General features: G+C 44.6%; 1 protein-coding gene across 3 annotated transcripts in view; it reads left to right on the forward strand.

The window, feature by feature from the left end:
* The first annotated feature begins 16,118 nt into the window (after positions 1–16,118).
* The window catches only part of LOC137546579 (uromodulin-like), a 495,270-nt gene continuing 489,997 nt past the window's right edge, over positions 16,119–21,391 (forward strand). For all 3 annotated transcript variants that reach the window (XR_011026292.1, XM_068269215.1, XM_068269217.1), the window contains exon 1: positions 16,119–16,486. The gene's annotated coding sequence lies outside the window, so the exon portion shown is untranslated. The remainder of the gene's footprint in view (positions 16,487–21,391) is intronic.

Here is a 21,391-nt window from a genome sequence, read left to right on the forward strand (position 1 = left end):
TTCGGGCGCCCTGTTATTCCATTGGGCGCAGGAAACTGCAGGAGGATCGTCCGGGGAGCTGCGCACCAGAGGCCGGCGGGAAAGGAGACTTCTGTCAGGTGACTAAATTCTTTTTTTTTGCAGGTGAAATACTGCCCAAATTGCGTTATTTTCTACTGAAATGTTGCCCACATTGCGTTATTTTCTGCTGAAATGTTGTCCACATTGTGTTATTTTCTGCTGAAATGTTGCCCACATGGCGTTATTTTCTGCTGAAATGGTGTCCACATTTTGCGTTATTTTCTGCTGAAATGTTGCCCACATTTTGCAATATTTCTGCTGAAATGTTGCCCACATTTTGTGTTATTTTCTGCTGAAATGTTGCCCACATTTTGTGTTATTTTCTGCTGAAATGTTGCCCACATTTTGTGTTATTTTCTGCTGAAATGTTGCCCACATTTTGCGTTATTTTCTGCTGAAATGTTGCCCACATTTTGCAATATTTCTGCTGAAATGTTGCCCACATTTTGTGTTATTTTCTGCTGAAATGTTGCCCAAATTGCGTTTGTTTTCTGCTGAAATGTTACCCAAATTGCATTTATTTTCTGCTGAAATGTTGCCCAAATTGTGTTTGTTTTCTGCTGAAATGTTGCCCAAATTGTGTTTATTTTCTGCTGAAATGTTGCCCACATTGTGTTTTTTTTCTGGTGTCTGGGGTAACTGTTGCTGCATTTATTATTTAATGGTCATAGTTGGCTATATTTGCTGCTTTGGGGTTACGTTTACGCTCCGCCCATACAATGTCATGGCCACGTCCACTTCCCCAATCACCCCATTTTTCGCTAACCCCCCCCCCCCCCCCCCCCCCCGATCCCCACCGTCCCAGGTTGGACCCAGAAAAATCACTGTATCTATTGTTGACTGGCTCACTCAGCATTCCAACTCTTCTACCTCTTCTGCTGCCAACGTTGCTGCACCCTTCTCATCCTCCTCTGCTGTGGTCAGTCGCAAAACATCGCCTCCACCACCACAGCCCCTCCAGATGAATTGGATTGCTCAGAGGAGCTATTTCTCTAGGCATTGACACACCAGGCATGGAGTTTCATTCATGAGTTTCATTGGATGAGAGTCCCTGTCTGTCTCTGCTGGGGTGTTGCTGAAACTGTTGACATGTAGGGAAGCTATTTACTGAAAAAATGCAGTGTCGTTCGGTGACCAAGTTCTTTAGTGGTTCCACAATACCATGGGCAGCACTAATTGAAGACTCCTTACCCAAAGCTGTAATTTTACAGATTTAAACATTTCTCATGTTGCCCTTGAAGCCCCATAAAATGGTTCCACCACCTCCAAGTGGTGGTATTCACTTGCCATTTAATACTGTAGCAGCCTCTCAGAGGTTCAAACACACCAGCAGACTTTGTTACCAATTTACTTCAGTGGTGTTCTGAATATGGGTATAAGTTGAAAAGGGCACCAAGCCTGTGTAAAAAGGGCGCCCTGCCATGAACTTCCATGTTATTTGACGCGATTAGCAGCTATTAGCGGTTAAAAGGGAGCCCATTATTTCATTACAACTATATCAAGGAAATGTTTGCGGCTACAATAGAGGACCTACTTTCTAAAACAAGAGACCGAAAAGCCCTCCTCCAACTTTTAGCCCCCTATACATTCCTAGTGGTTTGGAGCACCTGAGCTGCTTGGTTACTCTGTTGTACTGGTCCAAGCCCAATCCCATACAGCCATATCAATCCCTGCCATGTACTGATGAGGACCAAAAGTCTGAAACAGGCTGTGTAAATGTGGGGTTTATGTGGCTGTGTAAAATTTATAGCTATAAGCTTGCTATTCACCAGCAGTTCTGGATGCTTGCCTGGCTTACAGAGGCATATAAAGATAATTTGCATATTCAGTAACGGGGAATTGTGGGAAACCACAGATGTTCACTTAAAGATGAATTATTGAAAATGTCCTTCTGTTTTAAGAAGGCAAACCACACCAAGCAGTGCTTATTAGTAGGAGGGCTTTTCGGTCTCTTTTATCCCCCTATACATTCATAGTGGTTTGGGTCACCCCGAGCTGCTTGGTTACTCTGTTGGTCTATACAAGAAGACTGTAGGTGTGTAAGTATTGTGTTAGCTTGTGAAAGCATCTATGTGACTCTTTGGGTATGTTGGCTTTGTGAAGGTAACTTGTGCTTAAAATTCACATAACCAAAAGGATCAACTTTCATGCTTCTGGCAGTGTTTTATGCAATTTATTTGCTGTGCATAGTAATTTTTGTCTTTGCTCCAGATACATGAACGTGTAATATCTGACCACTAGAGGGTGCAAACGTACAGTACGCATTATAGATCAATGCAGCAAACAATGCCTGGAAAGTGAAAGCAGCAGTTCCTGTTGTTAGCAGCAATTAGGTTTTAACTTTAGAGTGAGAGGCATGGATTTAAATTTAGTAAAATGATTTGAGCCTGTAATTGTAATACAGTTATAGGATACAGTCATATGGGCAACACGGTGGTGTAGTGGTTAGCGCGTTCACCTTGCATCGCTGGGTCCCCAGTTTGAATCCCAGGCAGGTCAATATCTGCAAGGAGTTTGTATGTTTTCCCCGTGTCTGCATGGGTTTCCTCCAGGCACTCCGGTTTCCTCCCACATCCCAAAAACATACAGATAAGTTAATTGGCTTCCCCTAAATTGGCCCTAGACTACAATACATACACTGCACAATACATAGACATATGACTATGGTAGGGACTAGATTGTGAGCTCCTATGAGGGACAGTTAGTGACAAGAGTATATATACTCTGTACAGCGCTGTGGAAGATGTCGGCGCTATATAAATACTAAATAATAATATTAAGTAAGCATAATCCACAAAGTTAGGTTAATCAAACTGACAGCTGTGAATGCTATAATAACAGGTAAAACAATGGTAGGATGTGGGGCCTGATGCTCTAACCAACAGTAATACTGTCATGTGGAGACAGCTCGTTACTACCACAGGCAGTGCACCGCGAGTTATGCTGTTGGCATGACTTGTAGTACTCTAGTAACACAAGTGTTGCTGTGCTAACCCATTACTAACATGTTACCATAGCAATGCTTGCGTTACTCAGTGCAATGTATATTGTCCATTTCAAGGAAATAATGGACACAATGTGAAAGGACCCATTTTGACATCACTGCTTTGCACAATGCTTGCTCAACAAAGGCCATTTGGTTTTTCATAACACTATTTTCCTCTAAAAGAAATAAGGTGAGCATGGTTGTAGAACCAAAGTTTATTATTAAAATACATAATGCTGAAATGTTTCACATTGCTCTACAGAGTACATGAAACAATTGATGTTACTGACTGTTCCTCGGAGGAGCTCAATATCACAAAGCTTTTCTGTTGAGTTATATCACCTTACTTATTAACTTACAATTTATCTCTCCTCAAATGACTTAACTCATGATTTATCTCTCCTTTTCTAGCTTAACACATGATTTATCTCTCCGTAACTGACTTAACTCATTGTCATCGCTCCTTATTTGACTTAGCTTATGATTTATCTTTCCTTCTCTGTTTATCTCATGAATTACAGTGGTGTGAAAAACTATTTGCCCCCTTCCTGATTTCTTATTCTTTTGCATGTCTGTCACACTTAAATGTTTCTGCTCATCAAAAACCGTTAACCATTAACATAATTGAACACAAAATGCAGTTTTAAATGATGGTTTTTATTATTTAGTGAGAAAAAAAACTCAAAACCTACATGGCCCTGTGTGAAAAAGAAATTGCCCCCTGAACCTAATAACTGGTTGGGCCACCCTTAGCAGCAATAACTGCAATCAAGCGTTTGCGATAACTTGTAACAAGTATTTTACAGCGCTCTGGGGGAATTTTGGCCCACTCAACTTTGCAGAATTGTTGTAATTCAGCTTTATTTGAGGGTTTTCTAGCATGAACCGCCCTTTTAAGGTCACGCCACAACATCTCAATAGGATTCAGGTCAGGACTTTGACTAGGCCACTCCAAAGTCTTCATTTTGTTTTTCTTCAGCCATTCAGAGGTGGATTTGCTGGTGTCTTTTGGGTCATTGTCCTGCTGCAGCACCCAAGATCGCTTCAGCTTGAGTTGACGAACAGATGGCCGGACATTCTCCTTCAGGATTTTTTGGTAGACAGTAGAATTCATGGGTCGATCTATCACAGTAAGCCTTCCAGGTCCTGAAGCAGCAAAACAACCCCAGACCATCACACTACCACCACCATATTTTACTGTTGGTATGATGTTCTTTTGCTGAAATGCTGTCTTACTTTTACGACAGATTTAACAGGACACGCACCTTCCAAAAAGTTCAACTTTTGTCTCGGCTGTCCACAAGGTATTTTCCCACAAGTCTTGGCAATCATTGAGATGTTTTTTTAGCAAAATTGAGACGAGCCTTAGTGTTCTTTTTGCTTAAAAGTGGTTTGCACCTTGGATATCTGCCATGCAGGCCATTTTCGCCCAGTCTCTTTCTTATGGTGGAGTTGTGAACACTGACCTTAATTGAGGCAAGTGAGGCCTGCAGTTCTTTAGATGTTGTTCTGGGGCCTTTTGTGGCCTCTCGGATGAGTTTTCTCGGCGCTCTTGGGGTAATTTTGGTCGGCCAGCCACTCCTGGGAAGGTTCATCACTGTTCCATGTTTTTGCCATTTGCGGATAATGGCTCTCACTGTGGTTCGCTGGAGTCCTAAAGCTTTAGAAATGGCTTTATAACCTTTACCAGACTGATAGATTTTAATTACAGTACTTTTGTTCTCATTTGTTCCTGAATTTCTTTGGATCTTGGCATGATGTCTAGCTTTTGAGGTGCTTTTGGTCTACTTCTCTGTGTCAGATAGCTCCTATTTAAGTGATTTCTTGATTGAAACAGGTGTGGCAGTAATCAGGTCTAGGTGTGACTACAGAAATTGAACTCAGGTGTGATAAACCACAGTTAAGTTATTTTTTAACAAGGGGGGCAATCACTTTTTCACACTGGGCCATGTAGGTTTTGAGTTTTTTTTCCTCACTAAATAATAAAAACCATCATTTAAAACTGCATTTTGTGTTCAATTATGTTATCTTTGACTAATAGTTACCGGTTTTTGATGAGCAGAAACATTTAAAGAGACACTGAAGCGAAAAAAAATATATGATATAATGAATTGGTTGTGTACTATGAATAATTACTAGAAGATTAGCAGCAAAGAAAATATTCTCATATTTTTATTTTCAGGTATATAGTGTTTTTTCTAACATTGCATCACTCTATAATATGTGCAGATTACACAACACTCAGCATTCAAAATGAGTATTTCAGAGCAGTCTGTGAAGTAATGAACTCTCCTCTAGCAGAGGAAAAGTAAACAGTTCAATTACAGTTGAGATAATAAAAGTCAGATAACAGCCCTCTCCACGACTAAGTTAGTCGGAGAGCTTAATAGCTTTTTTGCATAGAGATAACAACTGGAGTTTCTCAACTCTTCCTGTACTGGAAACAATTAGACTGATGTATCTGCTCTTAATGTTTTCTTTCTTAGCTGTACTACACATACAAATCATAATATCATCATTTTTTTTTTCGCTTCAGTGTCTCTTTAAGTGTGACAAACATGCAAAAGTATAAGAAATCAGGAAGGGGGCAAATAGTTTTTCACACCATTGTATCTCTCCTTATTTCTTTATCTCCATGCATTAGCTCTCCTTGTAGTTCATGTGAAAAATAAGTTAGCTTTGTAAATAAACCCTTGTCCCCAAATAGTCATAATAGTCATAGGTTAGTTAACCAAATAACATGCCAGTATGTTTCTGGGATGTAGCTGTGGATGTGCAAGTTAGGAATGAGAAAGCAAGATTTGTATGTTTGATCTTGCAGGGAATTAGGCCTTTCTTGCTCACCAAACTTTTCTGTGACAAAGTCCCACTAAATCACCATATGGTCGCTTTCTTGTAGGGGGAATTTGGGGTTGGTACGGGGCCAACATTTTAGCGGGTAGTATGGAATGGGCATCTGCTGAATGAATAATTTGCACCCAGGATACACAGCAAACTCCAGCAGCCAATATGAAGAGATTCCACCACAGGCAGAAATTATGGGGTTGGAGAGAGGGGTTTTATGCTGGGAATACAGAATGAGATTTTTCAGCAGATTTACTGCCCGATCGATTTTCCTATAGTTTTTTTGATCGATTTCCATTCACTTCTATGAGAAATCGAGTTGGAAATTATCTATCGAACCATCTATCTGCCAAAAAAATCTCATGGTGTATTCCCAGCATTACACTCTCTCTTGAGTTGTCTGTATGAAAGCTGTTTAAGGCTTCTTGCACACTGCAAGCGATTCCGATTCAGATTCCGCTTTTTAATCAGTTTTTACATCCGATTCCGATTCAGATTTGCAGTTTGGTCCCTGCACACTGCAAATCCGAATCTGAATCGGATGTAAAAACAGATTAAAAAGCGGAATCTGAATCTGAATCGCTGGCCGTGTGCAAGAAGTAAGTCTGAAGCTAAAATTAAGTGTGAGTGCACCAGAGAGCATGCTCCCCGCGTGCACAGTATGGAGCAGCCCATCTTCGGGAACACTCGGCTCCCAAAGATTACCGAAAACACCCAAAGTGGTGGAAGTAAGCAGTCTCCATCAGTCGGAGACTGCTAACAGGGGATCCATCACCAGGGTCGGACTGGGACACTGGGGGCCCACCAAAGAAATTTCAACCTGGGGCCCACACATCCCATGATTGCGGTGAAAAAATGGCGTGACCATGCATTGGAAGGTGGGCGTAGTCATAATGTATTATGGACAGGGCCAAATGTACATGATCTTGCATAGAGTCCCCTCCTTCAATATAAAGTAATGTCCTACTTTGCAGAGGTTGCGACCGCAGAGGTTGCGACTGCATCGGGGCCCTTGGGCCAAAGGGGCCCCGAAGGGCACTCCCTCAACTACAGTATTACCTCTCTATTGGTCCTGTGCTCATAATAATCACTTCTATAGATACTTTGAACAGTGGTAATCATTAACAAACTATTTCCCATCCCCTTCTTGCACCTGGTGGGGGCCCACCTGAGACCTGGAGGCAGGGCCCACCGAGGGAAAAAACTGTACTACTGTGGCCCAGTCCGACCCTGTCCATCACTGTAATGCGGGCACCATGAGGAGAATTGGAAGGCTCTATAGGACCCAGAGCCTTCCCTCTCCTTAGGCGAGTATCTGTTTTTTTTTTCCTTTAGACTTACTTTAAGACACTGACGTGTTGTACAGCATTGCGGCAGCACTGATCGCAACAGATATGTGTAGCATAAAAATTGGATGTTCGGTTATATTACTGTAGCGCCACCATTTCTCAGTGCTAAGTCCTAATTCCATGGCCCAATGTTTCTACTGTCTTCTGTACGCTTTCTATTGCGCAAAATTCCAATTTGCCAGTTGTCACTTAAACTGCAATTTATTAAAAAAAATGCAATGTCTTTTGAAATGTTTTCCCTCTAGTTGCCCCAGTTCTCCTACACATACCTAGCAATTTTGGTGGTTCTAACATGTATAGGGTGTAATGATCGGTGTCAGCACACAGAGATCTCTGATTATTGGCGATCTGCAGTATCACCAATAATACAGATGCTATACCTGATTATATGGTGATCTGCAGAATCACCAATAATACTAGTATAGCCTGACACGTGACAACCAGTGGAGGATCGTGTTTGGGTGTAACAGTAATTCAGAGGAGAGAGCCCACCCGCGGAGCGGGTGACTCAGCCTGCAGCTGATGCTCACCTAATGGTGGGGTGAGTCAGACAGTACTGCAGGCAAGAGGGCTAATGTGAATAATACAACAATGCTGTAAAACTGATTACCTGTGGAGCAAGTGATTCAGAGTGTACTGCAGCACGGTAATGTTTTGGTGCACAGTATAAGGAGAGAACTACAGTAGTGCTGAACTCAGGCTCCTCTGGAGGACAGATGGAGTTGACTGTTTTGCAGCCTAGGAGTAGTTGATACAACTGGTGCTGTAGCCCCGTATAATTCAGGCGTACTGCAGCCTGAACTAGAGTGACACAGATAGTACTGCAGCCTACTGGCAAGTGACTCAGATAGTACTGCAGCCTACTGGCAAGTGACACAGATAGTACTGCAGCTGAGGATAGAGTGAGACAGACAGTACTGCAGCCTAGGATACCTGTGGAGCAGGTATTCCAACTACAAGACAGTATCCTACACCCAGGCGATTGGTGCAGGAAACTGATTTCCCTCACTAGTGGCAGGGCCCACCAGTGCGGGTAGAGTGGTCAGACAGGCAGAGTTGACAACGAGCGGACAGACAAAGTACAGAATCGGAAGACTGATTCAACGTCAGGGACAGGCAGGGTCGGCAACGTGAATCAGATAGACTGAGGTACAGAATCGACAAACGGAGGAATAGTCAGAGGAAGCAATAGGTCATAACAAATAAACAAAACACTAGTACTTTAAAGCTATCAACAGAATCTAGCTAAGTGTGAATTCCCAGCTCCGGCTGGTTCTAACACACTTTGGGCGCTGACTGTGGTCTGAGAGCAAACACAATATAGCATACGCAACAGCAGACCCGGCGCTACTAACAGCCCTGCTCTATATATATATACCCAGCAAGCTCCATAGCGCCGCCCCAATTCCCCAGCCAATCCGGATGCCAGCTGGAGTCAGCTGACCGCAAGATCAGCTGACTCCCCTCTTAGCTGCATAAAGGTCCTGTCGCTCTGCTCGCGCGCGCGTAGCTCTTAACCTGTGAGCAATGGAAGGACCAGGCATAAATTGAGCATCTAACCGCGCGGCAGAGGCCGCCAGCTGAAACGCGGAGATAGCCGCCATGCCGCTTGTCTCCACGGCGGCATCTCCGCTATTCGTTACAGTACCCCCCCCCCCCCTCCCCGAGGAGTGGACTCCGGACACTTCCCACCCGGCTTCTCCTGGTGTAATTCATGAAATTCTTTCCTTAACCCTTCAGCGTGCATGCGACAACTCGGCACCCAAGTTCTCTCCTCCAGTCCATATCTCTTCCAATGGACCAGGTACTGTACAGAATTCTGCACTAGTCGAGAATCCAGAATCTTCTCAATCTCATACTCTGGTTAATATTCAACCGTCACGGGGGGGGGGGGGGGGGGGGAGAGGAATCCACATGCACAGCAGGCTTCAATAGAGACACATTGAAAGATCGCACACCTCTCATGCTGGCTGGGAGATCAATAGCATATGTGACGTCATTAATCTTTTTTGTGACAGGGTATGGGCCAATAAATCTAGGTCCTAACTTGGGTGACGGTTGTTTCAATGCCAAATGCCGAGTCGAAACCCACACCATGCCCCCTGGGGAAAACTTCCACTCGACAGACCGTCTCTTGTCTGCCTGTTTTTTCTGGGACTGAAACGCCTTCCCCAAATTCCTCTTAACGTGACTCTGTAACAAAAATTACAATGTTTTTTTCTACCATCCTACAAGTTCCTAAACCTATTCTAATCTGTTCTGGCTCACTGCAGCACTTTGTACTATCATGGTCTCTGTAATAAATCAATGTATCTTTCCCTTGTCAGACTTGTCGGCCTGTGTCTGGAAGGCTGCCAACTCTTCCGTGCTGGTCTGTTCCTCTATGCACACTCCAGTGTGTGTTTTATTTACATAAGCCAGCAGCTTCTCTGCTATCTTATCAGTGATAGAAGAGAGCTGGATAAAAATCCTCCTCTGTTAGGCTGTGAAAGTAGCTGGCACATACTGAGGAATTACAAACACAGGCACATGCAGAGCTGTCTGTAGGAAGCCTGTAATGTTCAGTGCATGAGAGAAGAAGGGGACAGAAGGTAAACACACAAATGATCTTTTGAGATTCAAAAGGAAAGCTGTATACAGCCTGCTTGTGTATGGATGTATTTTCTATGTGTGGACATATTGTACATCAATCTACTTCCTGTTTTGGTGGCCATTTTGTTTGTTTATAAACAAACTTTTTAAAACTGTTTTTGACTACTTTTAATGCGGCGGGGAGCGGCGAAATTGTGACAGAGGGTAATAGGAGATGTCCCCTAACACACTGGTATGTTTACTTTTGTGCGATTTTAACAATACAGATTCTCTTTAACTGAACCCCAAATCTCCTTTAATGCCCTTTGCCAATCCTCCAGAGCCGGAAAAGGGGAAGATGCCACCGGTAAAGGAGAAAACTTGGGAGATTTTCCCGATACCACCTGAAATGGGGAAAAACTCGAAGAGGAACTCCTCAGGTTATTATGTGCAAACTCGGCGAACGGCAGGAACTTCACCCAATCTGATTGTGCATCTGCCACATAACACCTAGAAATTGTTCTAGGGACTGATTAACTCTTTCGGTCTGGCCATTGGTCTGTGGGTGGTAGCCTGATGAGAAAGATAGATCCATACCCAACTGATGGCAAAAGGCTCTCCAAAATTTCGACACGAACTGGACTCCCCTATCTGACACCACATTCTCCAGAATGCCATGCAGCCGGAAGATGTGCTGAATGAAGAGATCAGCTAATTCTTGGGCCGAGTGGAGTCCTTTTAGCGGAACGAAATGAGCCATCTTGCTGAATCTATCTACTACCACATAAATGACCGTTTTAACCTCAGACCTAGGGAGTTCCCCTACAAAGTCCATAGACACATGAGTCCAAGGCTCATTTGGCACTGGTAGAGGTTGTAACGTGCCAACTGGAGCCTGGCGGGAAGGTTTGTTTCTAGCACAAACTGAACATTCTCTCACAAACTCCTTACAATCAGACGCCAGAGAAGGCCACCATACACATCTAGCTGAAAGATCCTGAGTTCGAGCAGCCCCTGGGTGCCCAGCATTCTTATGGGTATGGAATAATTGTAAGAGTTGTAGTCGGAAGGGGAGTGGTACAAACATCACCCTGTCAGGTTTCCCTTCTGGGATATCTTGTTGATATGGAGCCAGGGTAGCTGCCCAGTCCTCCCAGGTCTCGGTAGCTGCCAACACTACCCTCTGAGGTAAAATGGACTCAGGAGTTGCGGGCTGGACTGTCTCAGGCTCAAAACACCTAGACAGAGCGTCAGCTTTAATGTTCTTGCTCCCTGGCGTGTAAGTTATAATGAATCTGAACCTTGAAAACAATAAAGACCAACGGGCCTGTCGAGGGCTAAGCCTTGTGGCCCCTTCGATGTACTCCAGGTTCTTATGATCTGTATAAACCGTAATTGTGCCCCTTCCAGCCAATGGCGCCATTCTTAAAAGGCTAATTTGATGGCCAAAAGCTCCCGATTACCAATATCGTAGTTCCTCTCTGCAGGAGAGAACCTACGTGAAAAGAAAGCACATGGGTGCAGCTTGCCCTGAAGACCAGAACGCTGAGACAGCACAGCCCCAACTCCTATTTCAGATGCATCGACCTCCACAATAAAGGGGAAGGTGACATAAAACATGTCTCAGGATGGGAGCGGAACAAAACAATTTTTTCAAAGCGGCAAAGGCTGATTGAGCCTCTTCCGACCAATGACATGGGTCAGCCCATTTTTTGGTAAGACTAGTGAGGGGTGCCACTACAGAGGAGAAACCCTTGATGAACTTCCTGTAGTAGTTGACAAAACCAAGGAATCTCTGGAGTGCCTTCAATCCCACAGGTTGAGGCCACTCCAAAACAGCAGAGACTTTCTCGGGATCCATCAAAAGTCCGGAAGTGGAAATGATGTATCCCAAGAATGGCACCTCTGTGACTTCAAAGAGGCATTTTTCCAACTTCGCATAAAGCGAATTCTGTCTTAACTTTTGAAGAACAAATTTGACATGCTTACGATGTTCAGTCAGGTTAGCTGAGAAAATTAGTATATTATCTAAATATACAAGTACAAATTTTCCCAAGACCTCCCAAAAAACCTCATTAATTAACTCCTAGAAGATGGCAGGGGCATTACACAACCCGAAGGGCATAACTAGATATTCGTAATGCCCATTGGGCGTGTTGAACGCCGTCTTCCATTCATCACCATCTCTAATACGCACAAGGTTGTAGGCCCCTCGCAGGTCTAGTTTAGAGAAGATACTGGCCTTGGTAACTTGTGTGAACAAATCATCTATCAAAGGTAACGGGTACCGGTTTTTCACTGTGATTTTATTTAGACCTCTGTAGTCAATGCAGGGCCTAAGGCCTCCATCCTTCTTCTGTACAAAAAAGAATCCACCCCCAGCCGGTGACCGGGACGGACGAATAAAGCCTTTGGCTAAATTCTCTTTAATGTATTCTTGCATTGCCAGTTTCTCAGGCCCAGACAAATTGTAAAGATGGCCTCTAGGGGGCATACAACCAGCTCTTAATTCTATAGAACAATCGTAACTCCGGTGAGGCGGAAGTTTATCCGCAGACTTGGGGCAAAACACATCTGCAAACTCTGCGTACTGCACTGGTACCCCTTTTACTTGAATCTTGGTGGCGCAAACAGCAACCCTCTCCAAACAATGATGACGACAGTGGGTAGACCAGCTTTGTAGCTGACCTGTGGCCCAGTCGGTCTGAGGGGAGTGGAGTTGCAACCAGGGCATACCAAGAATGACAGTAGAGGTAGCCATCTGCAGGGCAAAGAACTGTAATTCCTCTTTATGTAAGACCCCTATGTTACAAGTCAGTAAGGGAGTCTGTGAAAGAGGTTGTCTACACTGTAGCGGAGAGTCATCAACTGCTGTGACCACAATCTGCCGGTCCAATGGGAGCAGTGGAATCCCCAATCCTTTTGCGAAATTTAAATCAATAAAATTGGCTGCAGAGCCAGAGTCTACAAAGGCCTCTGTAGCCGTGGTCTGACCTTCCCAAGTGATGGAGCAGGGAAGGAGTAAACGATTATTGTTTAGAGGTATTGACTGCTCGCCTAGGGTATTACCTCTGACTACTCCTAGGCGGCAGCGTTTCCCGACTTCTTAGGACAATTCTGGACCACGTGACCCTGCTCTGCACAGTATAGACACAGTCCCTCTGACTTCCTGCGATTCTTTTCCACCTGCGTTAATCTAGAATGTCCGATTTGCATCGGCTCGTCTGGAGATGACGAGGGTGGAGAGGAGGCATAGGAGACTGATCTTACAACAACCTTCCCACGTGTCTGTTTCTGATATCGTAGACGGCGATCTACTCGCACTGCCAGAGAGATCGCATCGTCTATGGATTTGGGCTCGGGATGTCCCAACATCAGATCAGAGACTGCATCAGATAGACCTCTAGTAATGCATACGTTCCCCATCTAGCTGACACAGCCCACTTCCTAAACTCTGCCGCATAAACCTCTACCGGATTTTGACCCTGCCTGAGGGTCTTTAACTTCCTCTCAGCAGTAATTGCCAAGTCCGGATCATCATATATTACGGCCATAGCTTTGAAAAATTCCTGAACCGAAGATAATGCCTCATGATCTGACTGAAGACTGTATGCCTATGTCTGAGAGTCTCCTGTCAACAGAGTTTTAATAAACGTTATCCTCTGGCTCTCTGATCCAGATAAGTTAGGCCTCAACTCAAAATAGGACAACACACGATTCCTGAAATTCTGAAAGTCTACTCTATGCCCTGAGAACTTCTCAGGCACAGCCATACATAAATCTGTAACTGGAGGGGGTCGCACTGTATCGACAGCTGTTTGAAGTGTCCTGACTGTCCCAGACAGTTGGGTGATCTGAGTCTGTTGGGTATTAATCACCCCGGTGAGGTTATTCACCGCGGTAATCAGGACTTCAACTTGGCTGCGTAGTGCGTCCATAATGTTTGGTCTGCTGTTCTGTAATGATCGGTGTCAGCACACAGAGATCTCTGATTATTGGCGATCTGCAGTATCACCAATAATACAGATGCTATACCTGATTATATGGTGATCTGCAGAATCACCAATAATACTATAATAGCCTGACACGTGACAACCAGTGGAGGGTCGTGTTTGGGTGTAACAGTAATTCAGAGGAGAGAGCCCACCCGAGGAGCGGGTGACTCAGCCTGCAGCTGATGCTCACCTAATGGTGGGGTGAGTCAGACAGTACTGCAGGCAAGAGGGCTAATGTGAATAATACAACAATGCTGTAAAACTGATCACCTGTGGAGCAAGTGATTCAGAGTGTACTGCAGCCCGGTAGTGTTTTGGTGCACAGTATAAGGAGAGAACTACAGTAGTGCTGAACTCAGGCTCCTCTGGAGGACAGATGGAGTTGACTGTTTTGCAGCCTAGGAGTAGTTGATACAACTGGTGCTGTAGCCCCGTATAATTCAGGCGTACTGCAGCCTGAACTAGAGTGACACAGATAGTACTGCAGCCTACTGGCAAGTGACACAGATAGTACTGCAGCCTACTGGCAAGTGACTCAGATAGTACTGCAGCCTACTGGCAAGTGACACAGATAGTACTGCAGCCGAGGATAGAGTGAGACAGACAGTACTGCAGCCTAGGATACCTGTGGAGCAGGTATCCCGACTACAAGACAGTATCCTACACCCAGGTGATTGGTGCAGGAAACTGATTTCCCTCACTAGTGGCAGGGCCCACCAGTGCGGGTAGAGTGGTTAGACAGGCAGCGTTGACAACGAGCGGACAGACAAAGTACAGAATCAGAAGACTGATTCAACGTCAGGGACAGGCAGGGTCGGCAAAGTGAATCAGATAGACTGAGGTACAGAATCGACAAACGGAAGAATAGTCAGAGGAAGCAATAGGTCATAACAAATAAACAATACACTAGTACTTTAAAGCTATCAACAGAATCTAGCTAAGTGTGAATTCCCAGCTCCGGCTGGTTCTAACACACTTTGGGAACTGACTGAGGTCTGAGAGCTAACGCAATATAGCATACGCAACAGCAGACGTGGAGCTACTAACAGGCCTGCTCTATATATGCCTAGCAAGCTCCATAGCGCCGCCCCAATTCCCCAGCCAATCCGGATGCCAGCTGGAGTCAGCTGACCGCAAGATCAGCTGACTCCCCTCTTAGCTGCATAAAGGTCCTGTCGCTCTGCTTGCGCGCGCGTAGCCCTTAACCTGTGAGCAATGGAAGGACCAGGCATAACTTGAGCATCTAACCGCGCGGCAGAAGCCGCCGGCTGAAACGCAGAGATAGCCGCCACGCCGCTTGTCTCCGCGGCGGCATCTCCGCTATTCGTTACATAGGGGCTTTGCTATTAATCTTTAGGTTGCTTTCACACATAGGGGTTGATTTACTAAACGGTGGTATTTCATAACGCGCGTACGGCGTAACACCAAAAGCGCTATCAGCATGTATGGTAGAGCAGAGTTCCCCAACCCTGTCCTCAAGGCCCACCAACAGTACATGTTTTCCAGAAAACCAAAAACATTCACTGGTGAGGTGAGGTAATTAGTGTCTCAGCAGAGCTGATTTACTACCTGTGTGGATTTCCACAAAACATGCACTGTTGGTGGGCCTTGAGGACAGGGTTGGGGAACACTGCGGTAGAGCACGTTAATTAGATAGAGGTTGGTAGGGAAATAATCAAGAGCTGTGAGGTTTTCAATACGCGTAATACTTTGTGCCGTTAAAGAATTACGTGCATACAAAATTATGTGTTATTAATTTAAATAGGCATAGTGCCTATTTAAATAGTGTGTAGTTTAATAGTGTATGCTTTAAAAACATAGCAAAGTTAGCATTCATCACCTAACATGCACTCATCCAGCCAAACCTTGAATGGTACCATCACTGAGGGAAAATGTAAACAGAAATATAAAAAAAAAATTAACATTTGTCCAGGACTATTCATACTTTTAAATTTCATAAATACTAATTTATGTGATCAAGCACTTTCGAGCATCTGTAAGGGGCCATCAACACCATGTAAATACATGTTCCCTGGGGGGGGGGGGGGGGGGCTGTGTAGCAGGTAGAAAGAGGGGGGATCTATTTATTTTTATTCTTATATTATTACCTGGTCAGCAGCTTTAAATAGAGGCGCTGCTGACACAGGTTTGTTAAGTAAGAGCATTTTGCCCTTAGTTGTAATGGGCGCTGCTGTGTGGGTAGGCAGGGCTGATGGCTGAGGGAAGGTTGCTAAGCAACCAGAGACACAAGCAGGGGAGCTGTTAGGGAAGAATAACGGCTCTCTGAGGGGTTGAGTTGGCAGTTGGAGCGGACAGGGGAATGGGAAGGATGCACAGCTGAGGAGAAGCAGGCTAGACACTGCGACAGCTGACATTTTGGGAGGAAATTACTGCGCCATGATGATTCTTCAATCCTCCATAAGATAAGCCAGCCATCAGTCAATCAAAGCTGACAGGAAGGGAGGAAGCGGAGAGAGATTTTGGCAGATGCAAAAGAGCCAGGTAGATGTATAACCAGAAGCTGATGATCCAGAGGTGCTGAGAAGATGTTTACAAATCTGACACGTATGAAATATGATCAATATGGTGATAAATCAGCGTGTGACAAGAAAGATGCTTGAACATTTTGACTACAGTGAATTGGCTATGGTGATGGCCCTAACTGCTGAAGTATAGTGCTGGTGAGGCTGAGAATTGAGACTGACAATCTCTAATTTCTATGATTATCATTTTTATTGTTATTTTCATAAGTTTTCCTGAACTGTTGCGGAAATGGGAAGAAAGGTTTTTTTTTTTTTATGAAAGTCCAAAAACTGCCTATCACCTATGTACTATGTATGGGACTATGAAATAGTGATTTTGGGAAGAAAGTGTATCTGCTTAATGAAATAATCCAGTGCCCTGTCCGCTAAAGGCCTGTTATTTACCCTCATAGCCAACTGACTTTTAAAATATAAAGTGCAAAGAGCATTTTGTTGTTTTTTTTAGTGTGGTACAGTGCAAAGTTATATTTTTTAAATACTTACCTTTGGGAAGAGTCGTCCAGCTGGGTTCCTGTAAGAGAAAGGAGAAATGATTAATATGTCAATTTACCAGTAATATTGAAAGATTTCGAAGAAGTACCTGTTAATAGACTGTTTTTCTAGCAATAGACTGATCCTGCAAAAGAACAGAAGAGATTACATACAGGAGCGACAGAATTTGAGATTTACAAAGAAACTGTTTTTATTTTTCTGTTTCTTTTTGCAAGCATATTGAGTAGTTTTGCTCATAAGAATGTGACGGAGTCTTTTTTTTTTTTACTTTATTTAATTCTAGTAACCTTATTAATTTACTAAGAATTTTAGTAATTCACTAACCAAATTTTTTTTTTATTATTATTTATCATTAACTTATTAACCAACCACTTTATTAACCTTTAACCATCTAATTGATACATTTATTATTCTGGTTTTTCCTAGGAAACGGTCTGATCTATTGAATAAGTAAAATAGCCAGAATAATTGATCAGACTGAGAGCAAAAAGCAAGAGTACTCTATTTACTATTGAGTTATGATAGATTTTGCTGATCAGCAAACGTAGAGTGTAAATTGCTTTATATCTGCCTTCTCAGTGAAGCATTAAACCGAAATTATTTTGGTACTCAGGGTTTTTGGGAACCCAAATAGGGTCTATTTCTCATTAGGGAGGGTGGATACGCTCAGCAAATACTTACCGGATGGAAAGGTTTTGTGTTATTGTTAACCAGTTGTTTTCCTTCTAGCTTCCGGAAGAGTCCTATAGGAAGAAGACCAGAAGGTATTAAAAAGACTGTTGTAACGATTGTGGAATTTTCTCCGTGATCAGCGCACAAGACGTGCGCTGACACTGCGGAAATCCTCCACAAGCGTATAATTTGTGGGAACCCAGCAAAAGGTGCAATGCACCTGTAGAGGGAAATTCCTGTCGACAGGGGGAGCTGTGGAGTGCAGAGGAACAGCTCCTCTGCCCTGCCACACACGCCAGACAGGAATTGTACGAAGGGAAGAAACGCAGGGCAAGATAGCCCTGAAAGAGAAAGATCAAAGCGACAGAGGGTATGTGTGTTCACCAAACTAGTCGCCACCCTGCGACGATGAACACACAACCAGGAAGGCAAAGCGAGAAGGCAATCGCCGGAGATGGCGATTGCTAACAGCGACACAAGACCGAATAAGCACAGATGAGGAATGTATGTTTGTCCACCAATCTAGCCGCCACCTGCGACGGTGGACACACAACAGAAGAAACCAAGTGAGAACGCAATCACAAGAGAAGCGATTGCGGAAGAGAATGAGCAAAGGGACAGATTGTATGTGTGTGCACCAACCCGCGACGGTGCATACACAACAGCAGATATGAAGTAGGAACGAAATCGCGAGAAAGGCGATTGCCAGAGGTGACACAAGGCTACAGCAAGGCAGAACACGAAAGTAGCAAAGGCACAGCAAATCATACAAAGAGAAGATAAGGAAAATAACAAACGCTAGCTAAACGCGAACACCGCACTCATTCGCAACAGTGCACGCGTTTATGCGCGGTCCCCGCGTGATAAGCACAACAGAGACAAGCACCCCTAAATAACCACTGACAGACAAACATGAAACAGAGGACGCGAGCGCTTGCTTAACGGTTACCTCACCGAGCCTCCAGCAAGCGTTCGTAGCAGACAAGACAGACACACGAAAACATGAACAAGCGAGTGATAGGATCCTCAGCACTAGCGAAAGAGGCTAGTGCGATCCAGGAAGACAGAACAGAAGGATCCACAGCACTAGCGCAAGAGGCTAGTGCGATCCAAGTACAGCAAGAGAGTAGCAGACCAGAAGGATCCACAGCACTAGCGCAAGAGGCTAGAGCGATCCAGGAAAACAGATCAGAAGGGGCTACCAGTAATAACCGCTGTTCCGGTTAGCACCCAGACATACAGAACGATTTCCTGTCGACCACCGCTGGGACAGGACAATCGCAACAGACAAACAAAACAGATATGCAATCCTAACTGCACTAGGGAAACTGCCTAGTGCAGTTCCAGGAATTACTCTAGGCTAATCTTCAAACAAAGAGCAAGGCTGACACTCCAGGCGAGTGTTACACAGGAACTAACCCTTATGACCAGCAAAGGACTCTGGGAAACATAGCTCTTTATACTGCCAGTCATCAAAGGAGGCAGGTAGGGGATTTGCATAACGAGTGTATGCGAATTCCTCAGCAGCAGAACAGACCAGAAACTTGTAATGGAAAAGCAGGTCTCTCTTGCAGAGACCTGCAGCCCACAGACTAGAGGAATGGTCAAACAGCTGTCTGCCAGTGCATCCAGCTAAGCGGATCATTACAACTGTGATATTAGATTGTGTTGTGTGTAATTCTCAATGGTTATATGGAGTAGAATCTGTATTTTTATTTTTTTTTATTTTTGAATTTTACAACCTGCATTGGTGTTTGTGGAATTCTCCTTCAGTTGGCGGTTTGAAACCGTTTACACCTGCAGTGCAGCAGGAGAAGGGAGAGGCAACTTTGGGTCCAGCAGTGCAGGTGCCCCTGCAGAGCTCAGGGGCCCTGGGCCAATTGTCCCCTTAACCTCTATGTCAGCTCCAGCCCCCACTGTGTCCCAGCTTCACAGTGTCCCCAACAGTGTGCTGCAGCTTCACAGTGTCCCCAGCAGTGTGCTGCAGCTTCACAGTACACACACATTACACAGCACACAACACAAGTTATACTACACAGTATCCACATGTTACAATGCATACAGTGATATACAATTAATAAAAGTTATGTAGAAAGGAAGGTCCGCACTTGTCGCCGGTTCAAATCTTTATTTCAGGACATATCCAGTAGAAAACACGCACAGAGACTTGGCATCACATCGCTGACATGTTTTGAGCTTCATTAGCTCTTAATCATAGCTGGTAACATAATGGCAACACCTCACATATATACAGATACTCTCATGCACCAGCCTCCCTTATGCTCCGCCCACAAGGGCGGAATAGCTCTGAATACAAGGGGTGGGAACCTCCTCCCAAATGGCTGATGCAGAGGTATATACATCAAACACAAATGAAATCCAATTACACAAGTAATTAAATAATAAAATGATAAAATTGCCAAGGAACATAGATATATATATACTAATTATATCATCTCAAGCCTTAATTACAATTGAGCAAGACCAGAAAGGGGGAGAGGGAGGGGGGCCTGACAAAATTGGGGAACTTAAGTTTAGATAATAAGTGCCAGGTCCCACCTGGCGTTCAAACCCCAGGGGATCCTAGTACCCAAACAATGTATCCACATGGCCTCTCTCTTCAATAATCTTTTATAAAGATCCCCCCCTCTCTTTGATGGCATAACTCTCTCAATCCCTTGGAAAAGGAAACCCGTCATGTCCCACTCCCCACCATGCAAATCCCTGAAATGTCTGGCCACATTTGAAATGGGTGTAGTGTCCCATCCTGCTCCCAGATAGTGTTCCGCTATCCTTTGTCTTAAGCTGTTGCCGACTGCTCCACGCCAATTGGCGTGAGCAGTGCGGCAGCCCCAGGACCGCTCCACACCCATTGGTGTGAACGGTCTTCTATGGGGCTAGCAGGAGATCACGCGCACAATGCATGCGCATCTCCTGCTTGGGGGGCGGAGCTCCGCCCCGCCTTCAGTCTCCAAATGGCAATCGCCGCTCAGGAGACTGTTAGACGGCGGTTTCGCCGTCTAATTACTTTGTACAGCGCTGCGATCTGCAGCAGCGCTGTACTCGGGACAGCCGTGTGACACGGCTGTCCCCCTGGCCCACAGGAGAGAGATTGGCTCTCATAGCCTGAAGCCTATGAGAGCCGTTTGCGTGATTGATTGGCTGGCTGGGGGGAGGGAGGGGAATGGGGCAAAACAAAAAAAAGTTACATTTATTTAAAAATCATTAATATAAATATTGCTAAAAAAAATAAATAAACAATGTGGGGGCGATCAGACCCCACCAACAGAGAGCTCTGTTGGTGGTGGTGTGGGGGTGTGGGTAAAGGAGGAGGAAATCACTTGTGTGCTGTGTTGTGCGGCCCTGCAGCTTTGCCTTAAAGCTGCAGTGGGCCAATTAAGTGATAATGGTGTGGTCATTAGGGGGGGGTTAACGCCGCAGTCCTCAAGTGGTTAAAGGCCTTGTGGAACAACCCACATATTGTAGAGAGCAAAGGGTGCAGCTAATGAGGTACAGGTAGACCACATGTTTGGTACCGCAATTAATGTACTGTTTAATGCCATAATGTCGGCCATTGGAAATTGAAATAACCGTTCTCGATTTCCAGTGTACATGGCAGTACCTACTCGTGGAAACACCACACTTGTATGAACCTACTACCGACAACCATGTATCTGAATTGGTATCGGAGCTGTATAAACTGAGAGAAAGTATTTGTCCCAGTGTCGGGGCCCGCCTACTTGACTATCTAATCCCACCTTTCAAGTTCGGTGAAAGATCAGCATCTGCCTCTAGAACAGGAAGATATTTAGTAACAATGTTAATCACCTGTTTATACTCCACTGAATGCTCCAGATCACAATGTCTAGTGGTCTGCAG

The sequence above is a fragment of the Hyperolius riggenbachi genome, chromosome 2 (genome assembly GCF_040937935.1).
Source record: "Hyperolius riggenbachi isolate aHypRig1 chromosome 2, aHypRig1.pri, whole genome shotgun sequence".
Lineage (NCBI taxonomy): Eukaryota > Metazoa > Chordata > Amphibia > Anura > Hyperoliidae > Hyperolius > Hyperolius riggenbachi.